Raw genomic sequence first — 21,877 nt, forward strand, 5'->3', positions numbered from 1 at the left:
AGGAGGAGAACAACCCCCCCTCTTGGGAACGGCATTGCTCCTGCAGACTTCGAGGAAAGTTTTTTGGGGATGTACAGTTTTTCCCTCCTCCTTCCTTTCTTCCCAGCTTTCTCTCCCCACAGGCCCTCTGTCAGCCAAGATTAGCCACAGTGACTGGAGAGAGGTCAAGCTGGAGGGTGAGAACAGAGGGATTTGGGGATTGAGAAAGGTTTTTTGGTGAGACAAGGAGAGGGTTTGAGTAATGGAACTATTCCACGTTGGAGTCCCGTTTGCATCGCATTGACTTAAACCCGTGTTGGCTTCATCCTCTTTTGGCTGGATTTTTAACTTCCAAGGCCCCAACAGAAACACGAAGGAGACGAGACTGAGACGATAACTCCTGAATTTAAGCAACTATAGCAGAGGTTGAGGAGGATTAGACGTCAACACAAAATCACTCTTAAACCCACTCCATGTTGTTGCCATTTGAGCTGCATTGAAAGTGTAGCCTCTGCGTGGAGTCCTGTCTCCTATCATTGCAGTTTGCCACCCAGGACTGTCTTTAATAGGCCATGAGCATCCCTCATCCACTCCAAATACCAAGGCTGCGTTTGTCTCCGGGCTGCCTGCCTCACAGTAGATGACACACACACATCACCACAAAGGACGGCTTCCATTCCCAGAGAAAAAAAAAAACAGGACTGTTGATAGCAATTTTGATCAATGAAGAACAAAGCTCTGAGAAAAAAAGAAGATTAAAACAATCTTTCTCATTGAACAATATGCACTGGCATGAATCGAAAGCATCTGAATGGAGCCTCGGGCCTGTATTTTACCTGTGTGAAGGTGTCCATCCATCAAACACCTGCCCTGAAATCCAACAAAAACCTGTTCATGCCAGATATAGTTTGCCCACATACACGCAAACGTGCTTTGTTTTCATGTTCGTCTTTTCTTGCGTTCCCTGCTGTCTAAAGGCACCTTGATTAATCTGGCTTTAAGGAATGTTCATTTATAGCCTTTGAAGTAAAGCACAGAAGTGAGGTGGCCAGATGGTCAGAAATTCAGGGGGAAGCGGCGTCCCAAAAACGCTGCACCTGGCAACATGATGCGAAATGAAACATCAGCCGCTCACAGCGGGCAAGGAAGTTTTGAATCAGGTAGATAGTGTCATTAAAAGGCAGGCCTTACATGTCCTCTGGGCTGCACGTATAAACAAAGCGTTGCAGTCTGACAGCTTTGAATTTAGCTGTGATCAATTATTCTTTGCATGACTGTTGCTATGCCAGCGGTATACAGCTACGCATGATTGATTGGATTTAGAACTTGTTTCTGTCAGATCATAAAAAAGCTCAAATTAAAATTGATCAGGCTGTGAAGGGGCTCATATTTTGTGCAACACTTTAACCCACATTCCCCAGTTCAGCTATTAAAACAGAAGGCATTTTGGAGGAATAAAGCAGTGAGATATTTCAATTCGCTCCTTCTCAGTTTCAAGAACTCTTACTCAAGCCGAAAAGCGGACAGAGGAATTCACTGATTGTTTTTGTATGAAGGGCTTATTAATTACTCAGATTTTACTTTCCAATATATAGTATACAGGTAGATGCTAGTTCAAGCAGTGAAGCCTCAAGAGGTGACATTATACACTTAGTTTCCCTGCACAGGTGCTGCATTAGTCATACCTGACATTTATGGTGCGCAATTAGCTCCCTGTAATGGCTTTTTCTGAAGGAATGTCTACTCTCTGGAGCATAGCACTAAAATAGCACAACCACATTAATTTCACTAATAAGCCACTTTTGCTGTCGCTGGTTGCTGTCGGAGCCGGCAAGTAAACAATCCATTCACACATCCCCGGCTCTCTGAACATTTTAAAATAAACATGTAAGTCAGCTCCGTTGCGCTGATGAAGAATGAGGATGGCCCATATTCTCCAGTGTGCTTTTGCTGAAGCATAACTGCGGCTGAGCTTTTTTCTGGATTTATTTTGGGCTGCTGTTATGATTAAACACCCACTTGTGTTTTGATTAAAGGCTGGACGCTGATTGATTTCTAGGTATTCGTTTATGGCGCTAAGATTTGCTTCATCGGGTTTCTGGCCGTCTGACTAGCTGGTCTTTAAACTGTATATGTTTGGCCTTATAACCTCTGACCCCTCCTTAACACACGTTCCAGTGATAACTCATGAGCTACTGATTCCAGGTCAGTGTCCGCACACATCATGACCATCACTGTAACTATACTGAAAGACTGTACGTTTGCTTTCACCTCTCGGAGAAAGATTTATTGCTGATAATGATGAACATGCTTTGTGTTATGTCAAATGATGTGTTTCTATCTGGCTTCTTTGGCAACCCGGTACTGTGCAGTGTGTTCCAACAGTATGCGGGTTGCAGTGCTGTTGTTGTTTTTTTTTTTCTCTTTGTGATGAGCTGATGTACACGTCCAAGCAACAAAGACGTTTGCTGAATGCGTTCCTCAACGCCGGGGTGATAGTGCTCTCTGTGTGTCGTGCTCTTAAGCCGAATTAAAGAAGATTACTCTTTTTTTAATCACATTTTATGTTTTGGGATCTTGTGTGAAGGCAATATGTACATAGTGCAAATAAAAAAATGTTCAAATGTAATGACAAATAAATTAGAAAGGAAGAATGGCCTTTCTCAAAAGCTAAAAAAAAAAGGCTTTCCTCTGTGGTTTATGTAACGTGAAGCTCCACAGTCCGATTCATATCGGAAAAACCTTCCACAACCCGAGAGAACTGGCTGAGTAATTGAGATGCTCGAGTTGTCCTTAAAGCAAAAGCAAACACACACTGAGTCATGGAGTGTAGGTGGTTATTCCAGAGAGAGATGGAGGAGCAGCTCTGAAATTTGTAGCGGCAGTGTTCTCATGGCGGCGTTCGGGAGAGAACACCTTTCTTCGGCTGTCACCGTCATGGTTATTGAGCATAAATGCACAGCTGCACTCAGCTCAATGCGTCACACACTAAACAACACATGTGCAGGACAACCTGACATTTAACAGCTGTATATTATTCTGTGAGGTCCATGTCGCCTATGCAGAGCAGCGATCACGTTTCAGTGGTTTGGATTGTCAGGTAGGCTGTAGGTAGGTAGGTTATTATCTACGACAGTCCATTATTACTTCTAGCTAACAAATTCAAATGCTTATTTATTACTTTTAGTTAACAATGTCAAGTGCGAATCCGTTACTTTTATCTGTTTTAACCCATTAACTATTTCAACCATTACTTTTAGTAGACTATTCAAACTGTTTCATTACTTTTAGGTCATTTCAACTGTTTCACTTATGGTAGCTATTTAAACTGTTTATTTAGGCTATTCCTTTATATTATAGCTTACTATTTCAACTACTTATCCATTAGTTTAATTATGTCACAGATGAACTTTTAACAACTTATGTAACATATTATTATGTTTAGCTAGCCAATTCTAAACAGTTTATCCATTAATTTAGCTATTTCAACCCGCTTTTATCTATGTATTTCAAATATTAATCCATTAGGTACTTTTAGCTGACTGTTTTAACTGTTTAAAATGTATTAAAAGTGTTCATTACTTTTAACTATTTCAGCTGTTTATTCATTAGGCTACTGTTAGCTTTCTAATTCAACTCTTTGTTTTTCCACCATTTATTACTTTTAGCAAACTAGTTCAACACTTAGGCTACTTCATTACTTTTAACATTTCAACAGTTTATCACTTGTAGCTAACTATTTCAACTCTTTATCGCTTTTAGCTAATTAACGCAACTGTTTATCACTTTCAGCTAATTATCTCAAATGTTTATTATTTCTAGCTAATTATTTCAATTGTTAATTGCTTTTAGCTAATTATTTCAACTGTCTGTCACTTCTTAGCTAACAATTTCAACTGTTTGTTGCTTTTAGCTAACTTTTCTGTTTATCACTTTTAGCTAAGTATTTGAACTGTTTGTCGCTTCTAGCTAACTTTTCCAACTGTTTATCACTTCTTAGCTAACTATTTCAACTGTTTATCACTTCTTAGCTAACTAGAACAACTGTTTATCGCGTCTAGCTAACTTTTCCAACCGTTTATCACTTTTAGCTAAGTATTTCAACTGTTTATCGCTTCTAGCTAAATATTTCAATTGTGTATTGTTTTTTGTTCTCTATCTCAACAGTTAGATCTGCATCATTACTTTTAGCTATTTCATTTCTGTATTTATGTTTCATCCATTGCTTTAAATATTTCAACTCTTCCACTACTTTTAAATATTTGAGCCATTTTTTCCATTACGTCCATTAATGAGCAGTTAACTGCTTATGGCAAATCTACTTGAGATCAGGATTAAATCAATTTGTTTTCCCATTTAGCAGCTTTATTTCCCCCCTTAACCCAAATATATATATATATTAATCAAATCCCAAATTCAGTTGTTTTTAGTTGAGTTAGTAGAGTTTCAGTTAAATAAAAACAAAATCATCCCATTTAAGTATGTACTAAACCATACATGCATCAGTGTCAGAGCTGATTGTGAGGCATGATAGGTTTAACATGGCTGTGTTGTGGCGGTGTACATGCAACAACAGTGGGTGTGACTGCAGCACCAGCTGGGGAAGAGCTCTCATTACAGGAGTGAGAGCGGAGTGAGTCACAAGCTGATGTCTTTGTCAGCGAACATGCTGCACCACATCAGACAGTGTTGAGATGCTTGCCTAGTCATCAGGGGTAGAAAATGCTCGAATAAAACAAAACAAAGAGCACGCTCCATTATTTCTTTTTCACCAGAATATGCTAAGCAGGCCATGCTCAACACTAGACACACGGGCAGATTGAATTAATAAGCACTATAGATCAAAAGAAGACTGCTGTGTTTCTCAGCATTCAGTGAGCTGGCCTGAGCAAACAAGACAGCGAACAGGAAAATATTTTGCTCATCCTCTTGCGTTCTGTGTGATTTGTGCAAGAGGGATTTCATGCGCTCCCTCGAAAAATAATTTGCGAAGTTGCAGGTTCTGGAGGGAATGGGGTTACTGTTATTATAATGTTACAAATAGAAAATGATCACAAGATTTCAGTCATTACAGAAGAGTTTTTTTTCAGATTTGACTCAAAAAAAAGCTGTGCCTGACTCCTCCAGTTCCTCTCAAACGAGGATGAGTCAGTTTTCATCATTCCAACAACCATTTCTTGCCTGCGTTAGAGGATCGTGCCAAAGATTATCGTGGGAGAGCAGCGCGCCTGGTTTCATTCTCCTCCTGTTTCTCACTGGAAGCTGCTAAAATACAGCCTTTTTCTGCAAGTGCAGTTCTTGAGATTGGTTATTGTATTTCACTCAAGGATAGTGCAATATCCTGGAAACCTCCACCTCATGAGCTCTCACTCTTGCCCACACATGACAAAAACTGCAAGTTAGTGGAGTTACACAGCTTAAGTTATATTGTTCACAGGTGGATTAGGCAAAGAAGAGCTGTGGTGCAGCTTCAGCACACGTACAATTTGTGGTTTAATTATAGCTTGCATGGCACATGTCCCTCACTGATTGTTTTCTCAATCTGATTCTTTTTTAGCTTCTGTTGCTTTCACTGCAATAAACATTCACTCAGTTTTTTTTTTCCAACAGAGTTGGAGACAGCTTTTTTTAATCAGAAGACAGAGACAGGAATGGAAAGAGAGTGAATATTATTGCAGAATTTACATTTTTTGCTGGCAATCATATTGTTTTCCCAACCTGCCAGAAGACTGGATGTTGTACTTGTACTCCAGTGGTTCCAAACACCTCTTAAATCTTTCTGAGGTTTGTTTGGGGAGATACAGTGCCTTTGAGGCACCCTATAGAGGAATTTCATACCAGGGAGGAAGCTTAGAATAACAGAAAATGAAAAGCAGGCGGGTAGCCTCCTCCCACTGAGGTCATCCCCCTACAGCTGTTAAAAAAAATGCAAATTATTTTTCAAATATCCATACTTAGCTAACCTATTGGATGTGGGCTGGTTTGTGGTGCTGCTTTACTTTTCCATTGATTTGTTACAAAGAAAGAAAATCGAAAAGATATGCTAATTTTTAATTTAATGGAACTGCTTGGGGCATGAAAAAGGTTTTTGGACAGATTGCAACCTCAGATAAAGAGGCTCATTTAGCTTATGTGACTCAGGCACTTTGTAAAAATAGCTCTATGAACAGTTGCTGGTTTTGAACAGACCTTGCGAGTCTGTGATGCAAGACTGCTCAGAAAAATGGAGCCTTTTCCACTGCGAGGCACCTGGATGTCTCAAAAGCTCCAAACCGTAAAAAACAAGAAGGCACACAGATGTTACGTTCTCTAAATGTTCTCATCTTGGATGACAGCACTAGCCGGGCCCCAGGCTGTTTCGGCTCCATTTCCATAGCGGTCCCTAAGGCCACGGTTATAGATCACAAAAGCGTTCTGGTCGTGAAATAACCCTTTGGTACAAACTTATTCCCATCTCCAAACTGAACGCTGCAGTAGAGCTGTACCTATCCCTCCACATCCACTCTCTATATTTAGACTGGATATTCGCTGTGGGGGTAGCTGCTTGTACTCATCTCTGTCAATAAGGAAATCTCAGTGGACAAAAGAAAATTGTGTCCCTGCTGAATAACACTGATTAGAAATTCTGTGCTGTATTTTGTCTGCTGAGATGGAAATATCCACACTCGATGGAGAGACGTGCATCAGAATGCTCACTATTTCGTTTGGCAGCCGGTAACAGTGATGTTTTTAGTTTTCTTTTCATTTCAACTACAGTACACACACAAATATGAATCTAATCATCATTTCAGGCGTCATAATAAATGATGCGAAAGCTGGTCCATCGTAGGACTGTACCTTTCTGTTATATCATGCCTGCACAGTAATGAACTTGTGATGCACGGGGAGATGTATGAAAGAGCTGTTGAATGAAAGTGTGCAATCTCTTGCACGTGTACTGTACTTCTCTTGATGCGGCGTCAGGATCGTTTACCTCGCAGCAGCAGCCGTTTCTTTATGCAGGCGGATATCCAGGCTGCTACAGCTGCTGAAAAGCCAGTGAATAATGCAGGTCTAGTTAAGAACCTCTCATACCGGGAAAAAAACTCTCATCCGTGACTGCACACCCCTCGGAGAGTATAGGCGGCGCGTTTCCAGGAAAGCCCGTTCAGACGCGGCAAAAGTGTTTTCACATGATAATGTTTTCACGTAACTCCGGCTTTTATCTTGCTTCTGCACTTGTCGGTTTGTCTGTAAGCACGGGGAAACGGGAGGGAGGGGGCAGATGGAACTAATTTTATGGATTTTGAAGCCCTCAGGAGAGAGCCAGATAAATCTGTAAAGATTATTTATCAACTCAACAGCAAGGGAGAGCGGAGTCAGAGAGGGGGAAACATGAGATCGTACAGAGGAATCTGTGTACAGCGACTGAAAGTTGGTCAGAGGCAGCAGCTGGGTGGCTGAGGGGAACATATCCTTTTTGGAAGATAAGACCAAGTGAAAAGCAGACAAAGCAGATATCAGTGCGGATAACAGATTCATGCTACAAGTTCAATTATTCATCTTTACAGGCGTGTACACTGCTAACATGGAGTATCAGAGAAGCCTTTATAGGAATGGTTGAACATTCTGGGAAATGCAGTATACATATCTCACTGAAGCTGCTGCCAGCAGCCGGTTATCTTATTCACGTTTTATTCGCAGAGAGTTAGATGAGTGTTGTCATTTTCATGCCAACTGTACTACTACAGCCAGCAGCTGGTTAGCTTAGCTTAGCATAGAAACTGAAAACAAGGGGAAATGGCCTCTCTCTGTCCAGGTAACAAAATCCACCTACTAGCACCCCACACCATTAGGGACTGACTGACAAGCCCGGAGGCACGAGGTTTCTGGACTCAAATGCAGAACTCAGACACCACAGCAAGGTTTCAAAATCAATGAGGAATTTATTTAACAAAAGGCGCTCAGGATAACAACAGCTCATACAAAGTATGGCAGAAAAGTTCAACAAAAGACGCCTAAGGAATAATTTGGAAGAATAATCTTAACTCAAAAAGGGCTCAATCGGCTAGAATAAAGTATCAAATGAAAATCAAGAACAAAGCTAGAAAAATACTATGAATAAACTAGAACTTACTTTCAAAAACAGACTAAGCACAACAAGGAGACAGGATCAAGGAATGCTGGATAAATCACGGCTTGGCACAAGGACATGGCACGAGACAATCTGGCACAGGACAAAGGGAGACGCGGACTATAAATACACGAGGCAACAATGAACAGGTGGAGACAATTAGGGCGAGGAAGACAATCAGACAGGCGGGAAACACACCGGGAAGTCAAGGGCCTGAAACGAGAGGAGAGTTAGGTTTCACAATAAAACAGGAAGTGTAAGACAAGACATGACGCTCGTGAACAAAAACACTTAACAGATCTGACTAGACATGACACTGACAGTCAATTTCTTTACGTGAGCAAAAGTGAGGAAATGAGGAAAAAGTTCCTTCCCTGTGCCGACCTGCCAGATTTAAAGCTTAACATTTTTAGTAAGCTAAAAGGTTCTTGTGATACTTCTTAATACTTACTGGCTTATGTTGTCTGTGAAATATGAATGTATACAGCCAGTAGCTGGTTAGCTCAGCTTAGACTGAAGAGTGGAAGGAGGCAAACAGCAGCACCTTTGAAGCTTGCTAATTAGCACGTTATAGCTTGTTTATTTTAAAGTCTCCGCTGTGGCTTTCGGAGAAAAAAAAAAAAAACAATGTCTAGCATGTTAATTAGTCATTTTTAAAAGGCTACTGGTTTCCCCTGTTTCCAGTCTTTGTACCAAGCTAGGCTAGTACAAAGCTAGGCTAACCTAGCTAGGCTAAACCTGAGAGTGGTATTGATGTTCTTATCTAACTCTCCATGTTGAATATGCATATTTCCCAAAATGGCAAACTAGTCCTTCACAAAGGACTGATTCAGCCATTAACTGAACGACGTCCTCAGTCAACAAAACACACAGAATCAGTAAGAAACACGTTGCATGAATTTGCGCCCTTGTGTAGACTTTGCCTTCCTTGACAACAGTAAGTCTAAAGATGCTATAAGACATGAGAACAGACTTAAACATCTTTAGATAATTCACATCTCAAATACAACTGATTAACATTCTGTCACTGCTCTGCACACAAAACCAAGAATAACACGCACGGCCATTTAAATCTGTTGCCTGTGGCAAAAGCACATCAGTCCATGTTTCATCTTTTTTTCCTCCATACTGGCTTTTGTGTGTTTTCAGGGCCGTCTGCCTAATAAACATTTCCAAGCAGCCACGTCTGTCTATGAAATTCAAAAGCTATCTTCGCCAGGACAAAGCGGAGCCGGATGTGAATGAAACGTAATAAAATGAACAGCTCAAAGCGACCTGCTCAGAGTAGTGCTGTGGGGGTCTGGTGACAGATGCCGATCCTGAGGAACCACCTTCAAAAGCAACTATTTTTCTTCCACACTGGTGATAAAAAGGACCGAATTTAGACTCTTTCTTCCATCCACAAAATGAATGCTTTTCATGCATGGGCGACAGACGCACCTGTCTCGGTGTGTCACACGTTGAATTCAAATGCTATTTCATTAACTGAGACATTAAAAAGGAGTCGGCGCAGCAGTTAAAGGGGCTTAGACCTTTCACACCGGCAGAGGTATGGCAGAGCTGCTGCTAATCAAAACCAACGTGTAATACCGTACAGTGATACACTGCAGGGGAAATACGGGCATCTATTGCTTTTACGACCATATAGCGGGAATTTGCACATGTTAATTGAGAGCAATTGAATGTCTACAAGGCAAATCTGACTTTCGAATGTCAAGGTTGCAAGAATATGACTCCCAACTGAGTGAAGACAAGTCCATTACTCCTTTTCTCACGACTTTCACAGGTCTGCACATATATGCGGTCATTAAATGCCACCGTGGTGTGTGAGCCAATTAGATTAGAGATCATGCTAGATAGTCTCATCTGTCCAATAAAACAAGTCACTAAATGGTAATAATGACGACATGCAAAGCTGTTAAGTGATAATCTGTCCTTCCCTTTAACTCCTTTAACAGCCAGACAACTGTCACATTAATGATTCCTGAAAGATTACAGCATTTCACATGAACAACATCCGGACTTCAGCGCGCCAGTGCTTGATTGAGTCAACAGCATCACGGCCTTTCACGACAGTCTGCAGGCTGGATGAGTTTTACAGTGGTGTGCAGCGATAGGCAACATGAAATTGAAATAACACCCACACACACACTGGCCACTGTCATTATCTTTAACAATAAGCGCGGCTCTGCAGGAACGTCGCCTGCAGCTGCCACTCACGACTCCTCCTGCTCCTCGTGGTCTCGTCTTTCATACATGAGTCTCCCTGCAGCGTTGGTGAGTTTCAGATGTCCACTGAGATAAGTTTCAGGTGAGATTTGTTCCTTTGATTAGCGTGGATCATTCTCCCAGCTTATAATTCAAAAACCAAGAGATTGTGTGCAGGAGGCTGCACTTACAAATCTCAATTTTTCCAGCTGGCATCAACAGTCTGGCTAATTGCTTTAGTGCTAGATCCTCTTTGATTAGCAGCAGTGCTCCATCCTAAACGAATGAGGACTCCAGCACCACACAAAACTGAGGTATCTGCTGCCGTGTACGCAAAAGCAAACTGAATTTGTGGCAGCCTTGATTTCTGGGAGACACACTGGACTGTGGGTTTGTTGCAGCTGAAGCCCGTGGACTGGTCCATTTGAATAGCTCTTAAATGTATTGACTGCCTCACAGCATTGTGTTTGTGCTTGTAAGCACAGACAAAAGCCGGCAACTCAATAGAGCTTACCAGGATAAATGCCGCTTCAGCGCCATGAGCGCACTCGGATCTCACAATGACGAGATAAAAGGTGTACACGAGTCAACGTGTGTAACCTGGGGAATGTTACTGAGACGATCTGGCCTTCAAGCAAAGCAAGAAATGAGTGGCAACAATCAGCTGGTGGCAGGGGGAGACCTTTAAAACGGGGACCACTCACTCGGATGTCTTGACGCGGTGAATGGAGCGATCGCTCTTCGGAAAGGTCGCGAGGGGAAGCAAAATGCTGGCGTACGTACAGTAAATACCATCAGGGCAGCATGAGACAGGACGGGAGAAAGTGAGAGAGCAGGATACTTCAGAGTGAACCATGTACAGGAGAAAAATAGAGATAGAGAGTGAAGGGAATGAAGACCGGGTGTAGCCAAGGCCGTTTGACCGACAGGTAGTGATTTACTGCCTTCCTGCTGACTCTCACGTTGTTGTCTCTGTCCCTAATTGACAGTCAATTATCTCCCGGTGACAGCCCCATCCAATGGCGAGCCAGCCCGCGTGAAGGCTTTGTCGACATCCGCGGGGCACGGCCAAGTTTACGAGGCTGGACTCCGGTGACAAATCAATCCCGCCTGTCGACGCTCTTCCCTTCCCCTCGAAGATCAGGGAAAAGGCCCATTGTCGTCGTCTGTGACGGATGTCCGGGAGACCATGCACACCTACACCACAGGAAGAAGAGGAGACGGCGCTTTTCAATGAGTAAAAAGAGGCTGATTACAGGGTGGATGATTGTGCTTGATTGCTATGTTTTACAAGAACGGATAGTGATGACAATGAGGCAGAGAGTGTGCTCTTTAAAAACTGTTCGGTCACGATGGTTCCACTCCGGGTTGGTAATAAGGGACGCTAACATAGGCGCAGAGTCTCCAGATAAAAATGTATCCACTTTCAGACACTGCAGGCTCAGAGAGAGGCAGATGGAGATCCGCTGAACGCTCCAGACCCCTCTGGTTTTGAGCGTGATGCATTAGCAGAGCAGTCGGCTTCTAATCAATCCTTTAATTATGCTGTGGGCAGAGGAATCCAGCTGTTAGGGTCATTGTAGAAAAACTCCTGGGTCAAAGGCTGCGTGGTGAAGCACGGAGGCAGCAGAATCAATCTATTGATGATGTTGCAGCAGCAGGATCACAGCAGTATAAAACAAGAAAAAGTGCTCTTACACAACCAGATATTAGAGAAAAACGTTGCTATGCTGTGTGTGTGTGTGTGTGCATGTGTGCGTGTGTGTGTGTTTTTATGCGCGCCGCATCTTTTGGAGGTCCTTGAGAAACAGCTCAGGTCCCAAGGTTCCCTTCAATCACAGCTGTTGTTGTGGATGGCTTTTTTATGTGAGGTCTCATCTCCCATCATCGATGAAAACAGCTTGATACGGGTGTGTGCTCGGTTTGGTAATGAAACGACGCGTCGTGTGCTGCCAGGCAAAGAGAGCGGTTGCAAACAACCTCCAACACCTGTCCAGTCAGCCCGCAAGCCTTAAATGTTTTTCATCAGTGCTGCTGGTGTTCAGGAGCTCTGGGCTCACAGGGAAACGCTAGTAATTGGCTTCTGTTTGTTCCTGGCCTTATCAGTGTATTACTTTCATGGATAACGTGGAACTAATTAATCAGGGTATAGAGGGAAGGATGGGATTTGCCTTTCTGTCTCACTCGCTTTCATTTTCTTTCAAACGCCAACTCTTCTCGCAGTGCGAGTCGTTTTGGAACAGCCAGACGAGGACCCGGATAGAGGAAAAAAAAAAAAAAAAAAACGCTTTGACTATTTCACAACTTAAGAGGCTTTGTTTCTACATGCCTAATCCCATGTTTTTGTCTCACGGTGCCGCCGCTGTTTTGTTTTAATGTTTATAATATGTGTCTGCCGGCCGCCCCGCAGCCTCTCCCACTAATTTGAATGCAAAATAACTCAGTTTCATTTTTTGAAAACATCACACTGTGTTCAAATAATTGCTTTGATACAATCTAGGAATTTCATCTATTAAAGCCCCAGGAAGTTCTTTTAATGGGAAGTGACTGAGTGTTGCTGAACAATGATGCTGGAATCGGCTCACATTGGTGCACGTAGCTAATAAAGAGCGAAATTATGACATGAGAAATATACATAGTTAGCATGGATACAATGAACTATGGCACATTATTATAATTCTACAAATATCAACAAGCAGATGGGACTCTCATTACTCGTTTATTTACTGTGATGACTTAATAAATCAAGGGAATGTTCTTTTTTTCAGCCATCCAGCCCTTAGAAATTACATTTATATACATCGAATTAGTAACAGTAAATATGCTTTGAAGGAAGCGTAATGTCGACTGAATTACGTTTGTATTAACATAATGAGGAAATGCTGTTAATTTACATACCTGGCATGTAGCAAAAATGCTAATACTGAATGTATGTTTACTGACAAAGTTTTCCATTTGTTTTCTGCTGGTTGGACGTGAACCCTGAAATCTGGTCTCGCAGGCCTGCACTTTGTACCAACCACCCCAATCACCTCTGGCTGACTCCAGCGAGATACATAAAATCAATCTAGCAAAATGGGTAAAACTTAATTCTATAGTAAACAGGCGCTCCCTATATGCACAGCTCTTGAAATCAATATGGATCCAATGTGACCTCATCTCCTCTCAGGGATAAACCACCGCGTCTGACTCTCTACCCGCAGCTAATTGCAGTAACGCTGGGCAATCTGGCTGCTTAGACATATCCTCTTAATGTCTGCAGCGCCGCAACTTATCATGGACCTCAGAAGGATTCATTAAATTTCAGCAGATAGCAAGAGATTACAGAGCAAGACAAAGACCAAGACACGACCACACAGATGTCTACTATCTGCCGCTGTGGCTGCTGCATTGAACAGAGCCCCTAAAGTTGCCAAACTCTTGGCAGAAAGCCCTCCCTGCCGGCTGAAGCCTTCGCGTAGCCAACGTGTTGTTTGTATAGATGAACAGCTGCTGCGAGCTTCCCAGGGATGCTGTGTGTTCTACTTAACATGCCAAAGTACACACAACACAAAAATGATGCATTTCTTCCAGCTCGGGTTGGAGAGAAAAAGGTGCAGCGGGGCACAATCCTATCGCCAGACAACAACGTCGATATTGGACAATTCTGCACAACCCTGAATTATATTGAATGCCAAGGTTTTTTAAAACTCCAATGCCAAACTTTTGCCAGTTTTCACAGCATGGCCACTGAGGTATACTGAAGGTTAGAGGACTGATAAACTATGAAATGGTTAAGGTCAGGAAAAGAGTGAAGTTACGGGTAATACAAATGCAAAGTTTCATTTAAGATCCGTGATAGAGTGAAAACTCTGCTCTCCTGCATTAAAGTTGGACCTCCACCCTTCATCCATTAAGGATACATAACTTTTTACTTTGCACTGAGCAATGCTGGACGTAAAACTGCAGAATCAACCAATAAAAAACATCTGAAGCTCTTATTTGACCCGTTTGTTTGTCTACTCTATTAACAAGCAACTTGGGAAAAGCAACAAGGCTCATATATTGTGAGCCAGTTTCCCTGAGGTCAGAATGAACTTCTACCTGTGAGAGGGCCACTGGTAACTTGAATGGGAAACATACGTCAGCTGGGTCAGCCCTCATCGGCAGGCTGATGACCTCAGATGCTGGTATATGTGTGGAGTGGAGGGGTTCTGGCAAAAGGGCTCTGACAGCCTGCTTCTTATTGCAGCTGCAGAAAGCACAAAGCACACACAAGCAGGTTTACTGCTCAAGTGGCGAACCTGTTACTGCCCGGCAGGGAAGCTTGCAGATGACCCATTAACTGGAGGGAACAGAGGGAAAATGCACCATTAAGCACGAAAAACATGTGAGCGGACTTTCAATATTTCAGCACTTGGAAATTCAGCTAACAGGCACATCATTTGCATTTGGCTTCATGCTGGTCTTTGTGGTGCGGTTTGTCGCACCGTGCCATTCTGAGCTTCGAGGAAAAAAAAATGTTTTCCAAAGGAAGCCGTCTCTCCTCTCCATTTGGCGAGCCATTTTCGTCTTGTGCTGCCATGCTCGACACCTCAAGCGGCTCTTTTGGGCATAGCCTGCTGCAGCAGAGAAAGGAGGCAGCTTGCAGGCGGTGTGACAAGACTAATTCATTTTTACCTGCGCTTTGGGCTGGCAGGTGGTCATTTCAAACATGCAGTATATGGAAAGGTACATTTTACATGAAGCAGTATAGGCCAAATAATGTAAATGCTAAATACAACGGTGCTGGATGGTAATGGGGATAAAAAAAAAAGTTTAAAAAGCTATTTTTCTGGTTCCAGTCGCTGTGGATCTAATGCCATTTCCAAATAATTGCATTTGAGTATTCTTTCATGCTTCATTATCAAGAGGGAATTCAAACCTTACGGAGGTCTTCTATTATTTAAGAAACAGCAGGGATCATATTTTGGGGTATAAAGCACTTTGACACATTTCTTTGGTGATGAAATGTATCCTTATGCTTCTGCCTGGCATGAAGCGCTTTCTCTACAAATCTATCATTTGAGTAGCAGCCCATGGGAGTTCTGCCTTGTCATTTTTTTCCCCTTCTCTCCCGTCAGCCTCAGAGTGTGGGAGGAGTGCAGAGGGGGCCTCGCTTTAATGCCTCCTGCTTTCAAACGGAAGCCCATCGACTGGGGATGTGTGTTCATTTCATTTGCTTGATATCTAACTCGGAAGGAGGGATGGGAAGTGTGAGGATTAGCGGGCGGACAGACACACGGCATAGAGGTCTGTCTGGCTCTGTTGACTCTGTGGGATCCCAATAGACTCTGTGCACACATGCAGGGGCCAGAGGGTAGCGGCCAGGCGGCTGTTGGTGTTTGAAAGCATACACGTGCTGATATGTGGACACGATGGGCCTACGGGCTCGCACACAGACAAATGTTAATATGAACTTGTATATAGTAACGCCTGTATGCACACACACACACACATAATAAGCTTTTTTCGAAGAAGCACAATGTCACATTTTTCACGGCCTTCCTGAAAAACACATTGACTCCCACCGACATGAAGCTCAGCGAAAACTGTCAGAATTAAACACACTATATCAGCACTTGTACGTGTGCTTTCAATCACATTTGCTTATGCTGATGTGTGCATTTCTTTTTTTCATCAGTCAGCTCTTGGTGTGCTTGCCTTTATTCAAAATATTCTATAGTTTGAGCTCCTCGTTTGTGAGGACATCTCATGAAAGAGGACACTGATGATCTCTGGGTTTTAGACTGTTGATCAGACAAAGACCCCAACAGATTTTTGATACCTGGATTTTTATTATAATCCAGTGTATCAATGATAGCACCTAATGGAGCGCCCTCTGCACTGTTACCATGTTGGCAGGTCCCTTTTATCTGTAGCTTTATCATCTATGCTCTCTAAATTAATTTGCATTGAGTCTTTTTATGGGAATTGTGCCCCTTAAAATTCTGGGGCGAAACAGAGAAGATTTAGCTCTTTGTGAAGAAAAGTGGCGGCAGTGGAAGCTGGCATAGAAGTGAATGAAGTGTCATTTTCAGCACAAATAATTGACATGAAAATCTCTCAATAAATACATTTGACCTAATGTAATCTCCCTAAAGTGGGAGATTACTGAGCTACAAAAAGTGATTTAGTGAAATCTTAAACTAATTCCCTCAAAATCTTGGAACATATTGCAGGAATTTGCATCATTATTTATTTTTTTCCTGGGGAAGGACCCCCATGTCCTCCGTTCTGATTGTGCGCCCCAGAATGCACGATGCCCCTGCTGACCTCCGCAGCCTTTCAGCATAAACACGCACCGTGTTTTTAAGCTCCTGAGTTCCTCGTTCAACAGTCACGCTGTGAATCAAATCCAGAGAAAGTAGAGGATGGAATGCAATTTCACCGCTGATTTCAAAGTCCACCTTAATTTACATAAACGCCTGTGTTTGTGTGCGAGCGCAGCCACGTGTCAACTGTGCACGTGCGGGCTTGTGCGTGTGAAGGGTGCAGCTGTGATGTTGTGTGGTCCGTGATGCGGGTGCAGGTGGCACATATTGGCGAGAGTTTGGGTGGGTGTGTGTGTGTGTGTGTGTGTGTGTGTTCCCCAGCACAGCTGCGATATGGCTGTATACTCAGCACCAAGTTCAGCTCGGGCTGTTCATACATCATCCCCACAGTTGGAGGATCCTGCAGTCATTTGTGAGGACGTGCTTTGGTAACCAGCTCATCCTCGCAGCCGCTTGTCATCTGTGCACTCCACAACACTGAAACGACGCCTCTGGGGCCCTTTAGAGAAGCGTGACAACTCTCTCCAACACCTTAAGAAAAAAGTCATACATTTTTAATCTCTTCGTGGATGTGTAGTTAGGTTTACTTGTCCACTCGCCATCTTTTCTTCAGTATACTGCAATTTTTTAAAAGTTCAATCGATATCTCTCTTTTGAGCAGTGTGTACACGTGCGACTGCAGGTGTGTCTGCGTGGTGCTTGTTTCCGCGTGTGTGTGTGTGTCGCTGCAGCTGTGTGATTGTGTGGGTGTTTTTCAGGGCTGAGATGAAAAGCTTTGAGATGAGAGGAACAAGCCCTTTATTATTTTCTCACAGAGATTTATGTGCAATCTTCCACTGAGGGCTCAGCATGGCCTGATATCGGAAGCCAGTAATCTCGGCCATGGATTTAGTGCCAGAGTCGAAGGGTCAACAACCTCTCCATCCACACAGAACTCTCAACATGTGATGGATAACCTGGACCTCAGCAGGACACCAGCCATGTTGTTCATGTCCGTCATAGTGACAGGCGCCGTTTGAGCACCTGAAATGTCAACTTATTATATCCATTTCCTCTGCGATGAAGACATACTGCGGCGTCACAGCTGCTAACCGCTTTCTCTGAGGAGCTTGGATGCTCTTACCTTCGGAGTCAGCTGGACTCACAGAAGATTACACGATGAGAGAATCCGTCTCGCCAGGCTTCAAGTCATGCACCTGTGGCTGAGCCAGTCATTTGGACCAATCGGCAATCAATGAGAACAACTTTGTGAGAAGCAGCTCTTCCTGCAGATGTTAGCGTAGATGCTGCTAAAGCATCAACACTGGAGGTTATTTCCTCATTGAAAGAAGAGCAAAGAGTGGCGCTGAAGGCTTTTCTTGCTGGAAAAGATGTTTTACTCTTCTTCAAGCTGCTACTCCTGCTACGTCACATGGTTCGTTCATCTGACTGGTTGAAGTCAGCTGTGATAAACGGCAACGGACAGATGGTTCATCCAATCATCCGCCAAGGATTTTTTTGGAAGCGCCCGCCCTTTTCCAAACAATTTCCATCGACGACTTCCCGGACGGTTCAGTGTAACAAACCATCTGGCGCGTCAGGTTATGCATGTTCCTCACTTTCCGCCCACTTTCCAAAAGACATACAGTATTTGTTGACCCAAATGGACGAGTTTTACAAAAAGCTTTCAGACTGACTTTAAAAAGTATAATATGATTGTCTGCAATCGACAAAGATTATTTCAGAATGGAAGCACGTCTCGCATAATTAGTGGTGAACAAATACTAACTTCAGGTACACACTTTAATAGAGCCAAGATGCAGATTTCCTCAGATAATCCCCGTACACAAACAACAGATTGTTCGTAGAAGGAAATTTAATTGTTTGCCACCTATTCAAACTTTGCGAGAGCTCCTCTTCAGCTGATAAAAACAAAAAGAGTCTTTTTTTTAATTTTAGTTTAAATGAAGGTTACCAGCAGTAAATAACTTTCTGTATTCAATTTCTCTACTCACTCACTCTAATCCTGATTATTCAGTGCGTCTCTCTATTCGTCTCTCTGAATGCTCTTTCAGCCATATAGTTTGAAAGCCACAGGGACAATTACTGAGACACATTGACACGGAAATGTAATTATAATGTCATTAAATGATAATCAAAAATGCAGCCATCATAATCCCAGCAGAGCTGTTACCTCCACATTCGCCATGAGCATAGCCGGCTCAGCGGTGTTCAGAGCCTGTAAGACACATGCAGGCTTGGAGAACTGTAGGCAGCTCTGGCATCATTTCTAAGGAAGTAAATTCGTTCACAGGACACAGATACACACATGCAAACCCGTACATTCAACATGGCATTTAACCCTTCACTGCTGGAACAACTGTTCCCATGCACAGCCCATTCTATACACATATCTCTGCTAAATGACAGCATTATGCTTTAAATGCATGTATGAAGTCACCATGATTTACTTCATTACAAGTGCCCAAAGCATTACTCAAATTTACAGTACTTCATTTGCTTGAAAGTCACGTACATAAATACATCGGAATAAATATCTGCACCACAAATCTAACATGTGATCCAGGCAAAGTGTACAGAGACACATTAAAGGCCCAGAAAGCCTATTAGCATAGTGCTATGAGACATGGCTTCTAGCATGTATACAGATTATTCTGACAAAGTTTTGGTAATTACAGATAAGTGTATTCATGTGTGCTCTTCTCACTGGTTTGAGGTGGGCAGCTGGAAGACATGTGACCTCACACGCAGCTTCCAACGACAGTTCAAAACATCACACACTGATGCCGATTCACCAGGTTTAAAAGGTTTAATAGCAGCGTGGTTATGTACAGTGCAGCTGGCCAAGACGGGAAAATAAGGTAAACGTTACACCTGCCAGACAACAGCATGCTAGCATTTAGCTCAAAGCTGTGCCACTACCATGGCTGCAGACTCTCTGTAGAATGTAAAACTTTCAATAAAAAATATTTAATGATTTTTTTCAGATTTTGGCTTTATTTTACAATCTTTCTTGATACAAATGTTATCAAAAATTTTTTAGATCTAACACTTCAGGTGCACACTTTAACACTCTCATGTTCCAAGAAAATGTTGATGGATTTCAGCAATTGAATACAATCCAATTTATGCTTGTCAGGACTGAGAATTGGTGCCAATTTCCACTACAGGGTTGTCGCAGTCCCGGAATCAGCCTGTCATGAGCAGAAAATAATCTTTATTAAAGAAAGCCATTTCTATCAAGGGACAGAATAAGCAGAGCTGCAGAGCTAGACTGGATATTGTTTGTTGACCCAACAAACAGTTGGTGGCAATGAAATTCTTAGATCTCAGGCTTCTCCAACAGTGCTCTTACAGATATGCAGATATACAGAAATGATTATGCGTACTTAGATGTAAACAGGTTGTGAACAGTAAATAAAGTGAAAGTAAGCAAGTGGAACCAGTGCAGTGGAATACAGACAGGATCAGTAAGTATAGTATGAATATGGCAGTAACATAAAGTAGCGTGAAGTTTTAAGTGGCATCAGCATCAGTCGCTACAAAAGTGACAAAGTGGCGAGCCCGAGATCTCAAGAGTTCAACAGTCTTATGGCCTGCAGGATGAAGCTGTCCCTGAGCCTGGTGCAGGTCTGCTGGATGGCAGCATGGCAGAACAGTTTGCAGCTATGGTGGTGGAGGTCTCTGATGATCTTGTTTACCTTCTTCCTGCATGGGCTGCTGGATGTAGAGGTCCTCCATGGATGGTTGGTCGGTTGATCCGTCCTGCTGATGTGCTGAGCAGTTTTCACCACCCTCTGTAGAGCCTCATGGTTGAGAGCGATGCAACTGCCATACTCTCAGTGGGGCACCTGTAGGAGGAGCAGCGTACTCTGGTTTTTATTTCAATGTTTATTATCAAGCAATCTTTTTTTTTTTTTTTTGGTTACTGAAGCAAATTTAGTTAAATTCCTGTAATTTATAAATATGGCATGGCTTTAGAAGCAGCTTCACACCTTTTCTGTCTCTTCTGGAGGTGGGGTCTGAACCTCCAGCCAAGCAGCCAACAGAAGTATAGCACACTGTCCATGCACTGCAGCAGACGGTGACCCTGCTCTAAAGCCCAAACCCTTTCTCCAAACACTGTGCTAGCAGGCATTTTTATGTGCGGAGGGTCCATTTGGATTGCTGCACCTTACATATAACCTTAGATGTGCTTCTCCTTTGATGAAGATGAGAGAAAACCAATTCAGCCAAGGAGTGGGTTATTCTCTCTCAATGCTCCTCTCACACTGACTCTCCAGCAGCAGTCTGAAAGCTCGCCTAACAACAGGGTTGGTGGAGGTGTGGAAGCACAGAGCAGTGGAGGTTTTTCCTGAGTGAAAGTATATGAAACACTTGGTTTGCATGACTCACACCTCAGACAGATCAACCCAGACAGTGGCTGATAACATTATAAAGTCTGCGCTTATGGGACGAAGGCAGCAGGTGCCTGTGACTGCCCCAGCTGCGAGAGGAATATGAATTAGACTTTTTCATTCCATCATAGAAAAGCTGTAGTATTAAAATCCTTCCTTGTTGTCTGTCTTCCTCTCTGACCACCTACAGTCCTTCATCTCTCCAAAGACAGGTCTATTAACGAACAAATCCCAAGTGTTCTATTTAGCCAGAAGCCACCAGCAACATATCTCATTAATGCATTATGTTTTACAGTATAATAAAAGTGTTACGGACGGACAATTTCTTCTCCATGGCTCAATTATGGACTTTTCTTTGACTCTGCAGGTTGATGTCTGAAGCCAAACCTTGAGTTACTGTAGAAAGTAATCCTTTCAACTCAGTTGTGAGCACATTTTTTATCTGGGTAATTGCCATAAGAGTGTGCCACACATGTGGGCCCAAGCTCAGCGAAAAGAGAAGTGTGTGGAGGACATTGGCCGTTGTATAGCTCAGCTGGGATTGTGAGTAGCTCGTGCCACAACATCAAGTCACTGCCACTTACCTGCTCTATTGACTGTTAAACAACACACTGCAATGATGGTGGACCTTGGAGTGGGGAACAGCTCCTGGTCTGCCCACTTTGGTAAACAGTATCTGGCTCATTTCACACCCTTCACATCATCCTCCTGGCTCCTATAGCTGCTAGAGACAGGAGACACCATTTAAAACAACACAAAAACAACATTGTTGTGAATCAATCTGTCGATTTTTTCTTAAAAACAATTAATATATTGTTAAATCTATGAAAAAATTGTGAATTATAATGTCTCACAACTTACTGTGATGTCTTTATACTGTTTGTTTT

This window comes from Chelmon rostratus, chromosome 18 (assembly GCF_017976325.1).
Source record: "Chelmon rostratus isolate fCheRos1 chromosome 18, fCheRos1.pri, whole genome shotgun sequence".
In the NCBI taxonomy this organism is placed as follows: domain Eukaryota; kingdom Metazoa; phylum Chordata; class Actinopteri; order Chaetodontiformes; family Chaetodontidae; genus Chelmon; species Chelmon rostratus.